Here is a 16012-nt window from a genome sequence, read left to right as displayed (position 1 = left end):
TGATGTTAACCTTGATCAATTGGTTAAGGAAGGCTCTGTGAAGTTACTGTTCTTCTCTTTGTAACAGTTTTTTACCTATAAAGAGCTCATTGTGGCTGATGTTAAGTTATCCAGTTCCTTTTTTTTTTTTTTTGAAACTGAATGATTAGTCCATAGTTATACCTCAACTCAACTGGCAGCGTAATAGTACTAGAAAATGTTTTGTTCCATAAGACACAATAAGGTAAATTGGTAACATCTATAGGGTCGGGGGTCGCTATGAGTCAGAATCGACTCGACGGCAGTGGGTTTGGTTTTTTGGACAAAACTGAGGGAAAGATAACGTCCATCATATTTTCGTTTCTTATGTACCATTCAGTCCAGTTTCTTTGGAGTAGATTCCTCCCTTTTATGAATCAGAGCCATTTTCATCTTTCTCAACAGTGTGGGTTTGAGAAAGGAATCTTCTTCCTCTTTTAAGGCAGTGATCGATCCTTAAACATTAAAAAAAAAAATTACAAATTTTTTTCTTTTATAATAAAATATTGTTAAATTCTAAAACAATAGTTTTAGGTAAATTTTTGAAATTTAGAATAGTTTAAAATATTTAAAAATACGCATAACAAGACTAATAAAGTTCACTGCTTGTGCTTCTGTGTAGGCACAAGCAAAACTTTAGAATTTAAAAAAGCATATATTGGGCAATATTGAGGTTACAGAGATTATAGCAGATTTAACTGAAGGTATTTTTTTTTTAGTGGGGCAGTGGTGGTTCAGTGGTAGAGCTCCTACCTTCCACGTGGGAGACCCAGGTTCGATTCTTGGCCAGTGCACCTCATGTACAGCCACCACTCATCTGTAAGTGGAGGCTTGTATGTTGGTACGATGCAACATAGGTTTCGGCAGAGCATCCAGGCTGAAGATGGATTAGGAAGAAAGGTCTGGCAATCTGTTTCCAAAAATCAGTGAAAACCCTGTGGATCACAGTGGTCCAGTTCACAACTAATCATGGGATGGTACAGGGCCAGGTAGCGGTTCCTTTCATTGTGCATGGGGTTGCCATGGATTGGAGGGTTGATTTCGACAACTAGACAACAAGAACAACTAAAGGTAGTTGGTAAGGGCACAGAACTGAGATGATACCAAGTTAATCTCTAGAAATACGTATATTTGTACACTAAACGTATTGTCCTAGAAAAGTCTGGAAAACACAAGAATGTACAAGTACACGTTCCATTAGCCATCAAATCGATGGCATCATCACATGCCGTGTAGCCTCTGGGAAACGCCACTGTACATGAGTGAGACATCGAGAGTAGAAAAGGCTAATAAAAAAAAAATATCTTAGTAATATTATGAAAATAATTTTGGTGCCCTAGAAGCCAGTGCGCCCCCCCCCCGCCCCCGGGGCCTTTGAGGACTGCTGCTCTAAGTAATTCTAAGTGCAGCTGGATAGGAGGAAGGGCATTGTTATTAGTCAGTATTTTGGGTGCCAGATATTGTGTTAGGGGCTTTACAAGATGCAGCCTCATTTAATTTTCCAGGAGCCAGGCAAGGCAGATGATGGCCGCCTCATAGTATAGAGGCAAAAATTAAATGGATTGGTTAAAGCTGTAAAAGTGGAGCTGGAATTTATCCTGAGCCTGTGTGGCTCCAAAGTCTTATGTTCTTCCCATTTTACCTAACTGGAGTTCCATTTATTATATGCAATGTATGTTTAATTTCATCACTAAAAAATAATACAGAATCGTTGAAGAAAATTTGGAAAATAGAGTAGAAATAAGTTTGTTGTTGTTGTTGTTAGGTGTCATCAAGTTGGTGCTGACTCATAGCAACCCTGTATACAACAGAACAAAACACTGCCCGGTCCTGCGCCATCCTCACAATCATTATGCTTAAGCCCATCGTTGCAGCCACTGTGTCAGTCCATCTGTTAAGGATCTTCCCCTTTTTCACTCACCCTCTACTTTACCAAGCATGATGTCCTTCTCTAGGGACTGATCCCTCCTGACAACATGTCCAAAGTATGTAAGATGCAGTCTCACCATCCTTGGCCTAAGGAGCATTCTGGCTGTACTTCTTCCAAGGCAGATTTGTTTGTTTTTTGGCAGTCCGTGGTATATTCAGTATTCTTCACTAGCACCGTAATTCAAAGGTGTCAGTTCTTCTTCAGGCTTCCTTGTTCATTGCCCAACTTTCGCATGCGTATGAGGTGATTGAAAACACCATGGCTTAGGTCAGGTGCACTTTAGTTTTCAAGGTGACGTCTTTGCTTTTTAACACTTTCGGGAGGACTTTTGCAGCAGTTTTGCCCAGTGCAATATGTCATTTGATTTCTTCACTGCGCTTCCATGGGTGTTGATTATGGATCCAAGTAAAATGAAATCCTTGACAATTTCAGTATTTTCTCTGTTCATCATGATGTTGTTTATTGGTCCAGTTGCCTTTAAACAATGTATTTTCAGATTTGGTAGGTAAACACTTTAATCTTGTTATTTTCATTGATGTTGCTTTGATTGGTACAGATCTTTTAGAAAAGCTGTTTTGATTAAAATTTGAGCTGATTCTACTATTGATTAGGTGCATTTTCTCAGGGCTGGTAAAGACACTAAGAATGATTCTTTTAACCTTTTATCACTGATCGAAAGGGGAATTGTTCTTCTAAAAAATGTAGCCATTATAGGACCAAAAGTTTTATGTGTATTATAAAAGACTTCAGTTATAAAGATTTTAAAAAATGGTATCTGACTCTGGTTTTCTTTCCTTGACTCCTTCACCCATTGCACTTCCTCCAGCATACACAGACATACGTGTGTTGGCACCAGCACTGTATGCACTTAGTCATGCATACATTTATTCAGAATAGATTAATGAAGGGCCAGTTTCATGCCATGTTCCAGGTGCTTGAAATATAGCAGTGGGTGAAACAAGATCCTTGCCCTTGGGAAGCTTGCTTACTTTCTGAGGTTTGAAGGTAGATTGGGGAGAGATAAGAAAAAAGAAAAGTAAAATATTTCACGGGTCAGATGGTAACAAGTGATACGGAGAAAAATTGAATCAGGGAAGGGAACAAAGGTACTTGACATGGGGCCTGATTGCAATTTAAAATAAGATGATCAGGGAATGCTTTACTGATAAAGAAGGAGAAAGTGACTAGTAGCCACCTGGAAAAAGCCTTCTAGGCAGAGGCAAAGCTTGTACAAAGGCCTTATAGTGGGAGTATGCTTGACATGTTCTAGGAATAGCAAGACCAGAGGAGTTGGCACAAAAGAAGCAAGGGAAGAGATTAGGAAGAGGGAGGTCAGAAGGATGATGGTAAGGCCTGATCATTGTCAGTCTTGTAGGCCTTTGTAAGGACTTTAGCCTTAGAATATAAAGACTTAAACCTGGAGTAAGATGGGGAGCCATTGGAGGGTTTTGAATAGAGGAGGGACATGATCTGACTTTAAGTTTAAAAAGGATTTCTCTTGCTTCTGTGTTGAGAATAGACTATGTATGGGAGGGAGCAAGGTTGGGAGCAGGGAGACCAGTTAGGGGACTGTTACTGTAATCCAGGTGAGAGCTGAAGGTTGTGTGGACCAGAGTGATGGCAGTGGAGGTGGTGTGAAAGTGTTAACAACTGGGTTATATTTGAAGTTGGGATTTTGCTGACTGGTTGAATGTGAGACGTGACACAGATCAAGGATGGCTCTAAAGTTTTTATAGAGTAGCTGGCCTTTCCTGAAGTAGAGAAGACTGTGGAAGAAGCAGGTTTGGGGTAGGGAGATCAGCTAGATACAGAGGTTGGCATTCAGAGGAGAGGTCTGGGCTGGTGGTAGAAATTTGGAAGTTGTCAGCCTATCAGAGGAATTGGAAAGCACAAATCTGGATAAAATCACAAAGAGAGTGAGTTAGTTGCAGAAGGGAAGACGACTTGAGGACTGAACCCTGAGGGACTGCACAGTTTAGAGGCTGAGGAGATGAAGAAGGAGTAGCAAGCAAGGGAGCAGGAAAACCAGACAAGCCTGTGTTCTGGAAGCCAAGGAAAGATTGTTTCAACGCACAGTGAATGTCAACTGTGACAGATGCAAATAGGTCAAGTGAAGTGAAGACTGAGAGTTGACCATTGTATTTAGCAATGAGGAGTAATTGATGACCTTGGTAAGGGAACAAAATTCTGTTTGAGGTGGGGTCAGGAGAGAGTGGGAAAATAAGAATACAAATCAGTGTTGCTAGACAATTTTATTGAAGAGTTTTGCTGTAAAGGGGAGCAGAGAAATGGGATAGTAGATGGGGAGGGGAATGTGAAGTCAAAAGAGGGTTTCGTTTTTTTTTTTTTTTTTAGAAGGGGCCAAATTACGGTGTGTTCTGTGCTAATGGAAATGACCTGATCTTGTAGAGAGGTAAAAAATGATGCAGAAGAGATGGGGAGAATTACTGCTCTTAAGTAGGGCAGTGAGAGGATTTCCTGCACATATGGAGAGTTTGGCCTTCTCTTGGAGCCCAGATAGTACATCCACAGTACCGGAAGGAGTGGCAGAGTATATGGGCATGGACACAGGTAAGTAGGAGGAATGTAGTGATGGAAACATGTGGAACTTTTCTTCAGATTGCTTCCATATTCTGAGCAAAATAAAAACCAAGAGAGTGACCATGGGGGAATTAAGAGTAACATACAATTATTCTTGTTTTACTGGTCACATTATACCTTAAAATTGTTTTACAAATAATCTATGAAGTTGTTAAGAAAAAGGAAAAGGGTAAATACAGTTTATCACTTCAGGTTCCTTGTTTTATACGCTCTGTATAAATAGGTAAATGCGTATTAGTTCACTTACATTTTTGTGTGAAATCCAAATTCATCTTCATTACTCAAGTGTGTATGTATGCATGTGTGTATATTTGATTGTATATATAATCAAAACTAAAGCTTTCAGAGGATTAGTTTTGGGAGAAGCCCAAAAAACCTACATCATCCATGTTTTTGCAGTTCTTTTTCTTTGCTCTTGATCCTTAGCATGTCATACATATATTGTCTTGTTTTTTGTATTTGAAAATGATGCTATAGACCAGTGTTATTTTGTAAGTTTTGAAAAGACAACACAGAGGTAATCAGCCCTTTTCTCATTCTTATATGGAGAGAGCATATTGCTGTGTAGCTAAATTGGAACTTAGGGAGCTCATCTTAGTTGGCAGGCCATATCTTTGATGGTGCCAAAGTAACCATGTGAGGAAAGAGCTGCCTCCCCCTGCTGAGGTGAAGACTGATCAACTAACTAACCTGCATCTCACCACTCATATTGCTGTAGGTTTTTAGTACCTTTAACGTGTTTCTTCTGCATGTTCTTTTACATCCTAGAATGACGATCCAGGAGCTTCTGGATAATGATAATTGCCTTGGCTGTGCGTAAGATAATCACTGCCCATTCTGCAGAATTAGCACTGTATTGTGGACTGACAGTAATTCTGAAGATGAAATTATAGCTTAGATTTCACCAGAAAACAGCATGTACAGGCAAAGCTGTTCCTGTAAGTACAGAAGAACTGGAAGCCGTCACCTAATTCCATCCAGTATGCAGATAAAGAGGTAGAAAATTGATGAAGAATCCCATACACATTTCAGGAGATTAGCAGGCAGTTTGTAGTGTGAATGTGACATCAAGTTAGTTCTGTGGAATGACAGGCATGAACAACTTTCTCAAAGGCCCTGATACTTGGGGCTGGCATAGACACACTGAATGGCTTCTTTAAACATTTGATGAATGCCACCCAGGAGCCCATATATGCTATAAATGGCAACACAGGCCATCACCTAAAAGTCTTCTAGTAACTACCAGATAAAGAGTTAGACTTCTTAAAGAGAAAAACAGAAGAGGGATTACTTAATAAGTGTTCCTGTATATGTAGCCAGCTTGCTCAACCTTCAATAAATAGCAGAATAGGACTGATGATAGTAGGAGGAATTAATTAAATACAAGGGCAAACATCTGACACCAGTGACAGCCGCCAAACACTGTAATAGGCTATCAGGTCTTTCCATAAAGATATCAATCTTTAAACATAGGCTCCACCGGTCTGAAATTGAAATGCAGCCTTGCCTACAGGTAGAGGACAATCTGATTTTCAGGTGGTCTACCCTTTACCCCTGGTTTTATAATTAACAAATGATAAAGCAGTTTTTAAGAACCTCTCCTTCACAGATTAGAAGGTAATTTGCTGAGCTTGGCAAAAATGTTTCTAAAAATGCATGAATATCCTTATACTGAGTAGATCGTCTTATTTTTAATAACTACTTAAAATTTATGAGAAATGAGTGTCCTGAATATTTAAAAAGATTTTCTTACTCTGCTGCTCTGATGTTACAGGCTAATTTTGTGTTTAAAAATATGGTTTAAACATATGGTAAACTAGGACCTTCTTAATTTAGACTTACTTGAGGAAATGCCTGTTAAGCAGTCTAAACTACGTATTATGGAGCTTTCTTGATTCATACATACATAGTGATTTTTTTTTTCCTAGTGAAGGTCCACATAGTCTAAGTAACTGACAAGAGTGATTTTTAGTTAATATGGATTGTTTTAATCTAAACAGCGCTTGAGAGTGTTTAATTTTTTTGGGGGGGGGACTATACTGTTAATTTACTTAACAGATCATAGATAGAATAAAAGTTAAATTCTTACCCCCAAATTATAAACTTAGAATTAATGATGTCTGAATTTATTGGTGAAGCTTGTACCAGAAGATACTTTGATAAATTTAGTTTCTTGGCTCTTTCTTGGGGTCTTAATAGCACTGTGGCTCTAAGTATTGAAATTAATGCTCAAGATGTTACTGTGTGGCTACATGAATTGTTAGAATGAATGTTAACATGATAAAATAAAAAGGTTATTTCAAATCAGATTTAATTTCTAGTCTCTTCTGCTGACTGCCTATCACCCAGACGTTTTGATAAAAAGATGAATCCCTTTAATGCTGTTTTACAACATGATACAAGTGAAACGGTGCTGTAACGATGCCTGGAGTGTATTACAGAAGGAATGTTAGTGGTGATCCACAGGGGCAGCAGAATGGAGTGAAGCCCTGAGGCCTCCGCTGAAGCATCCCTTGCTTGCCAGCCATCTGGAGCAGGAACCAAAGGGAAATTCCTGGGGTCTGGCAGGGAGTTTATCCTCAAGTGTCTTCCAGTCCTTTGAAGATGATTTGAGGGAGGAAGCGAGAAGCAACTATATAGTTAAGAGAGTGAAGAGAGAGCAGGATGTGGATTTGTGTGGTTATTTTTGGATGGTAATCATGATACTTCCATCACAGGAATGTTAAGGACTCCAGTATCTGAGAGGAAAGACACTAACGGCAATAAATAAGAATGACTTCTCTGTTGCAATTTGAGGGGAGCCGAGACCAAAATAGCAGATAATTTTTTTTAATTTAGAATGTGTTTTATTATAAAAAATTGAAAGAAATTCCTCGATAGCCTTAGATAGTAATAGATTATTCGGCAACTGCTTTTACAGAGCTGGCTGTCTGCCAGGTTCTGTGTTAGATGCTTGATATACACTGATGAGCAAAAACATGGACTCTGCTCTTACGAAACTTACAGATAATCACACTCAGAAATGTTTGCTCAAAGGCAAAGGAAGAACACCAAGGTCACACGACAACTAAGAACCCAAGAGACAGGAAGGGCCACATGAACCAGAGACCTACATTATCCTGAGACCAGAAGAACTAGTTGGTGCCCGGCCACAATCGATGTCTGTCCTGTCAGGGAGCACAACAGACAACTCCTGAGGGAGCAGGAGACCAATGGGATACAGACCCCAAATTCTCATTATAAGACCACACCTAATGGTATGATTGCGACTAGAGGAATCCCAGAGACAATGCTCCCCAGAACTTCTGATGGCACAGGACAGGAACCATCCCCGAAGACAAATCATCAGGCATGAAAAGGACTGGTCAGTGGGGGGGAGAGAGATGCTAATGAAGAGTGAGCTAATTAAATCAGGTGGACAGGGGAGAGTGTGTTGGCAACTCTTGACTGGAGGGGGAATGGGAAGATAGGGAAGATGGCAAAATTGGCATGAAACGAGAGACTGTAAGGGCTGACTCAATAGGGGGAGAGCAAGTGGGAGAAGGGAGTAAGATGTATGTAAACCTACATGTGACAGACTGATTGGAATGGTAAATGTTCACTTGAAGCTTAATAAAAATTAAAAAAAAAAAAAAAGAAATGTTTGCTCACAAACCGAGGTGACATTGTCATGGAAAGGCGCATCAGTCTGTGAGTGCACTTGACAAAAGAGCTTGGTCTGGACGTGGCGGGCAGGAGTGTCTTAGGGAAGGATGAGTAGGAGTTACCTAGGGGTTGGAAAGGGCATTCCAGATTGAGGAACAGCAGGTGCAGATGCTCTGTAGCAGAAGGGAGTGAGTGTAGTGCGTCTGAGGAATGAAAATTAGGCCAGCGGAGACAGAGGTGCAGAGCACAAGTGCGAAGTGAGATCGGTGGGGCGAGACTCCTGAGGACCTTGTCAGCCATAGTATGGCATGTGGTCTTTGCTTGGGGGGTTTTGTTTCTTTGTTGGTTTGTTTTTTAACTTTTTATTGTAGAAAATTTTAAATATACAAAAAAGAAAGAGCACTGTAATAAGCTCAGTGTTCTCATCATCCAGCTTTAATCAGTATTTGTCCAATCTTGTTTAATCTATATTCCATCCCACCTGATTATAGTTGTAACTTTAAAAGCAGTGGGAGCCATTTGAAGGGTTTTAATAAAAACAGGGTATATTTGACCAGATTTTGGTTTTGAAAGATTACTTGGACTGCAGAATAGAGAACAGATTGAGGGAGGGAGAGCACAGATAGTTGGGAGACCGCGTAGGCAGTTCACTGTAGTAACCCAGCCAAGGGATGATGGTACCTTGAATCAAGTTTAGTGGCAGTGGAGCAGAGAGAGGAAACCCTGGTGGTGTAGCGGTTAAGTGCGACGGCTGCAAACCAAAGGGGCAGCAGTTCAAATCCACTAGGCGCTCCTTGGAAACTCTAGGGGGCAGTTCTATTCTGTCCTGTAGGGTCACTATGAGTTGGAATCAGCTTGACGGCAGTGGGTTTGGTTTTGGTTTGGAGCAGAGAGAAGTGGACAGATTTCAGAGATGCAGAGGAGAAAATCCCCTGGACTTGGTGGCAGGCCAGATATGAGGGGTGGAGAGGGAAGAGGTGGCTCTGGTGACTCCTGGGTTTCTGACTTGAACAGCCAGATGGTTGTTGGTGCCACAGTGTGAAAACAAGGCCCAGGAAGAAGGAAACCAAGTTTCCTCATCTTGTCTCCTCAAACTTCCAGTTCTTTGCCTTTCCCCAGGTTCTGTAACATCATGACATCTCAATGAGGCCAAAGAACTAATCTGAGTTTGAACTGTATGCCCTTAGCCGCCTCTGGTCATGTTTAGGCTGAAAGAATATCCCTTGATGGAAATGACTTACAGAATGGTGCCAACAAAGCAGCAAAGCAGGTTTACCTGTTAGGGCAGGAGCAAGCTGTCAGAAATGTTTTAGGGATAATCTGTTTGGACTTTGAGTAATACTTACCCTACTCTTTGAAGAGTCACCAGTTCTTTAAAACAAAGAAAGATGTAATGCTTTGTAAATATTATGTCTCAGGGCCTTATTCAAATATTACTTATTTTTTTGAATCTTTCAAGTAGTAAACTGCTTCTAGGAAATCTTGGATTTGTCTCCAAGATTATGAATATTATACAGCTTAGCACATATGTATGTGTTAATTGTACCAGGAAGAGGTCAGGATTAGGGTCTCCTAGTCTTTGGAGTCTCTACCATCTAGCTGCCTGGTACTGTACAGGGTACCTGAAAAGACCCACCTGGCACATGTCTGGTTAATGGCTAGCTGTAATCCTCTGTAGGAATTTTTAAAATTATATTTACCATTCTGGGGTGGCATGTAATAAAGAAATGATTTTAAGAAAAAGATGAATCATACTGGTTTTTCTCAGAGATGCCTTCCCTGACTGTATTTGATATTGCCCTCCAAGTCACACGCTGTCACATCATAGTCTTTAATTTTCTTCCTCACACCTATGTGATACTCTTATTTCCTTGTTTGCATGACCCCCGTGACTCCATAGCAGTCTACAGTGTAGCCCCCGTACATAGACAAAGGTCAGACACATATGCATTGCCAATGAATATTTTTTGAATGAATAGATGAATGTCTGTATATCTGATACGTGTGTGAGTGTGTGTGTGTGTGTGTGTGTGTATAGATAGATTGATAGCTGCTGTTGAGTCGACTCTGACTATGGCAACCTTACATACAACAGAATGAAATGTTGCCCAGTCCTGCACCATCCTCATGATCGGCCAGCGTGTTCAAGTTCGTTGTTGCAGATTATGCAGGTCCATCTCACCAAGGGTCTTCCTCACCCTCACTGGTCCTGTACTTCACCAAATATGATGTCCTCCAGCAGTTGATCCTTCCTGATTACATATCCAAATCAAGCAAGGCAGATAACATTGCTGTTTGTAAGCCATAGGGTTTTCATTGGCTAATTTTCAGAAGTAGATTGCCAGGCCTTTCTTCATAGCTTGTTTTAATCTGGAAGCTCTGCTGAAACCTGTCCACCATGGGTAACCCTGTTCATATTTGAAATACCGGTGACATAGCTCTCAGCATTCACAGCAGCACGTAAGCCGCCACAGAACTACAAACCGACAGACAGGTGATAAAAACCAAACCTGTTGCCTTTGAGTTGATTCTGACTCATAGAGACCCTGTAGGACAGGGTAGAACTGCCCCTAAAGTTTCCAAGGAGTGGCTGATGGATTCGAACTGCCGACCTTTTGGTTAGCAGCCACGCTGTTAACCACTGTGCCACCAGAGCTCTGACAGATGATAGGAAGGTATGTGTCTCCCTGTCACCTGTCAGATGTATATTAAAATGTACGTTGCAGTGTAACTATACATTGTTGTTCACAAAGTAGATGGGTACTTAGGTGATGTTTGGTATTTTTGCCTTTGAATTTTAAAAATCTCATTTCATATTGTTAGAATAATTTTGTTTTAATTTTTATAAAAGAATAAAGATTTCTCTATTTTGCAGATATCTTTTTTTTGCAAGCTGCTTTTTGCAAGTATCTTTCAGTAAATAACATTGAGGCTTTGAGTAGCCTTCAAGTCCCAAGTAAATAAAAAGTCGGAATGGAGATAGTCATGACAGTATTTTTCTTCCGTCATTAGTTTTTGAAGTACAAAAACATACTCATGTTAGAGAAGAGGATTTTGGTCACTTGAACGCAACTTGAAGATCTGGTAGAAATTATTTTGAAAGAAATTTGCAGAATTATATTTATGTTCCTTGTTAACTTACATTTCTATACTAGTGTTCCTTTTGTATCCTGTATTCAGCCAGTAGTTTATTACAGGTATGCAATAAACAATATAGGACTAAAATTAAAAACTAAAACAATTGAAATGTTCTAGGCTGTCAAGGGAGTTACGAGCAAGCTCCTCATTCTTCATGACGCGTAGCATGTGTACACTTTTTTTTTTTTTTTTAATTTCTGCAGAAAGGAGACAACATTTTGAACTACTGTTTGAAATACTGGTGCTTAAACCTGGGAGTCTGTTAGCATTACTAGGTGGAAACTGCTGTCTGAGATTCATACTGTTTTATTTTTCTTTTCCCACTCCATGTTTTGATAACATAATTTGATATAAGCCAAATAAACAAGACTTTCTTTCTAAGCCCTGGAATCATGTGAGTTGTAAGCTGCTGTTCTTCTTTGCTTTATGAGTTTTCTCAGCCCCATTCTTTGCCAGATTTTAGTTGTCCTGCTAAGAGTTAGGGTTCCTTCTCAAGCTTGTAGGGAGCCTCAACATCTGAGGCCCCAGCCATCTGGGAGGGAAGAGAGAGAAAAGAGCAGTTTGGAGCAGTCCTAAAAGGAAAACAAGAAAACAAAGATCATCCAAAAAGGATATTCCCTGTGGAAGATGGAGCTTTTAACCTCTTCATTCTTCCGGCAAAACTGCCCCCCTCCCACATCCAGCATGGTGGGTCATCGAGCCCTTAGTCTGTGGTGTAGCTCCTCCTCCTCTTCCTCCTCAGATATGAAGTAATCCTCTGAGCTTCCTCAGAGCAGAGGTGTCCAAATACAGGGCTGGGAGCAAGTTTTCCGTCTGTGGTAAAATGAGAATAATAAGGGCAATGTATATGTAGATGAGGAGCCCTGGTGTCATAGTGGTTAAGCGCTTGGCTGCTAACTGAAAGGTTGGTGGGCCAAACCCACCAACTGCTCCATGGGAGATGTGGCAGTCTGCTTCCATAAAAATTACAGCCTTGGAAACCCTTTGGGGCAGTTCTGTTCTGTCCTATAAGGTTGCTGTGAGTTGGAATCAACTCCACGGCAACAGGTTTGGTTGTGGGCTTTTAATCTTTACAGAAACAAAGGCCACATCTTTCTCCCAAGGAGCGACTGGTGGGTTCGAACAGCCAACCTTTTGGTTAGCAGCAGAGTGTTTTAACCACTGCGCCAACAGGGCTCCTTTGATGTACAATAAAAAAAACCAAACCCACTGCTGTCGAGTCGATTCCGACTCATAGCGACCCTATAGGGCTGAGTAGAACTGCCCCACAGAGTTTCCAAGGAGCGCCTGGCAGATTTGAACTGCCAACCTCTTGGTTAGCAGCTGTAGCACTTAACCACTACGCCACCAGGGTTTCCTTTGATGTACAATAGAGGTAAGTAAAAACAGCTTTTGTAATGTAATAAGTTGACAGCAATAGAAAACACCAGCAGAGAAATTTGTCACTTAAAATAGGGTGTAGTCAGGTTTAGTCTTACTTGAGAGCTTGACTCAATCTGGTGAGTTAGCAAATAGCTTCCTTTTTTAGCTTGTTATGGAAGAAGCGGTAACAAATACTGGGAGACAAGCAGGAGACTCTGCAATGTTTTTCTTCTTATTTTCCTTCGGCCAGAAACCCTGGTGGTGTAGTGGTTAAGAGCTACGGCTGCTAACCAAAAGGTCAGCAGTTCAAATCCACCAGGCGCTTCTTGGAAATGCTATGAGGCAGTTCTCCTCTGTCCTGTAGGGTTGCTATGAGTCGGAATCAACTCGATGGCATATGGGTTTGGTTTTTTTGTTTGTTAGGCCGCTGACCATCACACCCACCACGTATCAAATGTGGATTTCCTTTTGACTGGGGGTAGGTTGCAGGGTGAGTGAAGGTGAATGGTGGGAGTGAAAACTGTAACTGTCTAGGTGGGTTGGTGCCAGGTAATGGAGAGCCTCAGAAAGCAGGCCCAGGAGTGTGAACTTAGTCCAGGAGGTTGTGACAGGGAGCCATTGAAGGGCTTTAAACAGGGCAGCATCAGAATTAGTACTGAGCTTTGATTATGTGGTTATTTAATACAATGTGATTATTTCCATTGTGAGATGATGGGGGTTGGGTGGGAGGAACTTTTCTGCATTTTAGAAGACTGATAACTAGATTAATTGTGAACTGGGCATGTCAAAGTTATAAATGTGCAATTACTAAAAATATGTCGCTGATCAGAACTCTAACCTGGCTGTGTTTAATACATCTATTTTGGGCCATCTTTTCACAGTGCCAAGACTCCCTAATCTCCTGTAGCTGCTGAGTTTGACTCTTCCCCTTAAATGACAAGCCTGCTTCCTCCTTTCACCTTCAAGGGCTAGGATAAAAATTCAGTTTATTTTTTGATGTTGTGGGTGGATGAGGACTTGACTGTGCCCTTTATGTTTTTATTTCCCTCCTTTACCTAATATATTTTGCATAGCTATCTTCCTCTAGTGGAAGTGACTAGATGCCAGTGCTTGTTAACTTGCAGAGGGACTCAAATAACCCTTTATCCTTCTTGAGGTGAGTACGTGGATCTGGAGGACTGGAGGACTCCCAGGCTCTGCTGGCTTAGAACTGGTTGAACATTGATGGGACTGCTAACATGTGATGCAGTCTCACAGTTGATAAACCATTTATAAATGTCTGTCAGCTTCTGATTTACCCAGAAGTCTAGTGGAGAGGAAGACATGGTCCTTGCTGGTTTGAATCTTATGCTTAATTGTTGCTGTATGTGCTACACATGTTTTGCTAATTTAAATGTGTTAGAATCCACGCGCTAGAGAACCAGATCTCCAAAGAGCGTGACTTGCTCTGTATTGAGATGCAGACTCAGGGCTGTCATTATGAGCTTTAGCTAGTGGTTCATAGTGCTTCAGAGGTCAAATTGAGTGGAGTGGTATAGTGGAATGAACATGGCTGTAAAGTCAGATCTAGGGTTCAGCTCTGAGTTGAGTACAGAGTTCCCTTTTGCAGTGATGAAAATGTTTTGGAGCTAGATAAGAGGTAGTTCTGTAGCATTGTGGACGTCCTAAACACCACTGAATTGTTCACTTTTAAAACAGTTAATTGTGTTATATGAATTTCATTTCAGTTTAAAAAAATGTTTAGGATCACAGCAATTTTTAAATGTACTGTCTTAAAAGATTTCCTTTTAGGGTGATCTGTTATTAAATCGCAAGTTATGACATTGTAATTGCATGGATAAAAAAGGCTTTGTTTTCTGCATACTTGATTGGGTGGGTGTCGTAAGGCAATTTCATTCTCCAAATGGTTTGAAGTACAATTAACAGACAAATTTAGGACCAAGATTTTAAAGTAAAAGTTTTAGAGGCACTTATACAGACCTGGCTAACTAAATTGTTCAGGAAGGATACTTTTCCAGGGGAGGGCAGAGCCATTTTTGTTTGGCCTCTTAACGATTGAAAAAGGGAATGTCAAGAGTAATCTATAAAACTTTCACTTCAAGCACAATTAAAAAAAAAAAACTATAACACTTAAGCCAAAGATTGTTGTTGTTACATGCCATCAAGTCGGTTCCGACTCATAGTGACCCTGTGCACAGCAGAACGAAACACCGCCCGGTCCTGCGCCATACTTACTATCTGTTGTTATGCTTGAGCCCGTTGTTGCAGCCATTGTGTCAGTCCATCTAACTGAAGGTCTTCCTCAGTAATAAACGTAGCTCAATCACATATACAAGACTAAATGGGCGCGCCAGTCCAGGGGTAAGTATGAGAAGGCATGAGGGGCGAGAAAGCTGGGCTAACGGAAATGGGGACCTCAAGGTCAGGAAGGGGCGAGAGTGTTGATATGTCGCAGGGTGGGCAACCAATGTTACAAAATAATGTGCGTATTAATTGTTTAATGAAAAACTAATTTGTTCCGTAAACCTTCATCTAAAGCACAATAAAGGGAAAAAGAAAAAAAAATCTTCTGTACGAGACCAAATAGCCAACAATTACTCTTAAGCAAAAATGAGAAGATAAGGGGGCAGGGAAACTAGATTACTGGAAACGGAACAACCACAGTGGAATTAACAAGAATGTTTGCACATTGTGAAAAAATATAACCAATGTCACTGAACGATTTTGTAGAAATTGTTAAATGGGAACCTAGTAATTTGCTGTGTAAACCTCACTGTGAAAATATTATTAAAAGAAAAAAATAATCTACAATTTTGATTTTCTTTATTAAAAGAATTTGACAGAGTTTGCATCAAAAATATATATGAAAAAGACCGGTTGAAGATTTAAAAAGATCAGTAGAAGAGTTGTGGTAAGGCTGGGCATTGTCCACTAAATCTCACTCTCTTGTAAAACCAAAAACCTACTGCCCTCGAGTCGATTCCGACTCATAGCGACCCTATACGACAGAGTAGAACTGCCCCATAGAGTTTCCAAGGAGCACCTGGGGGATTCGAACTGCTGACCTTTTGGTTAGCAGCCGTAGCACTTAACCACTACACCACCAGGGTTCCCGCTCTCTTGTAAGTTAGCTAAAAATAGAGGAAAAGACAATAGGACTGATGAATGGCTCTTTAGTGACTGATAAAGAGCGTATTCGAATTAATCTAGAAATAGACTAGGAGTCCTGGGGTGATGCAGATGGTTAAGCACTCAACTACTAGCCGAAAGGTTGGCAATTCGAACCCACTCAGAGGCACCTTGGAAGACAGGCCTGGC

At 40.7% G+C, this 16012-nt stretch overlaps 1 protein-coding gene across 1 annotated transcript in view; it reads left to right on the top strand.

Annotated features, from left to right (window-relative positions):
* Positions 1 to 16012, top strand: part of NUDT3 (nudix hydrolase 3) — an 89704-nt gene that overhangs the window by 27612 nt on the left and 46080 nt on the right. The gene's annotated exons all lie outside the window — the stretch shown is intronic.

This window comes from Elephas maximus, chromosome 1 (genome assembly GCF_024166365.1).
Source record: "Elephas maximus indicus isolate mEleMax1 chromosome 1, mEleMax1 primary haplotype, whole genome shotgun sequence".
Taxonomy (NCBI): Eukaryota; Metazoa; Chordata; class Mammalia; order Proboscidea; family Elephantidae; genus Elephas; species Elephas maximus.
Note: the sequence above shows the minus strand (reverse complement) of the source record. Positions and strands in the feature narration are given on the sequence as shown.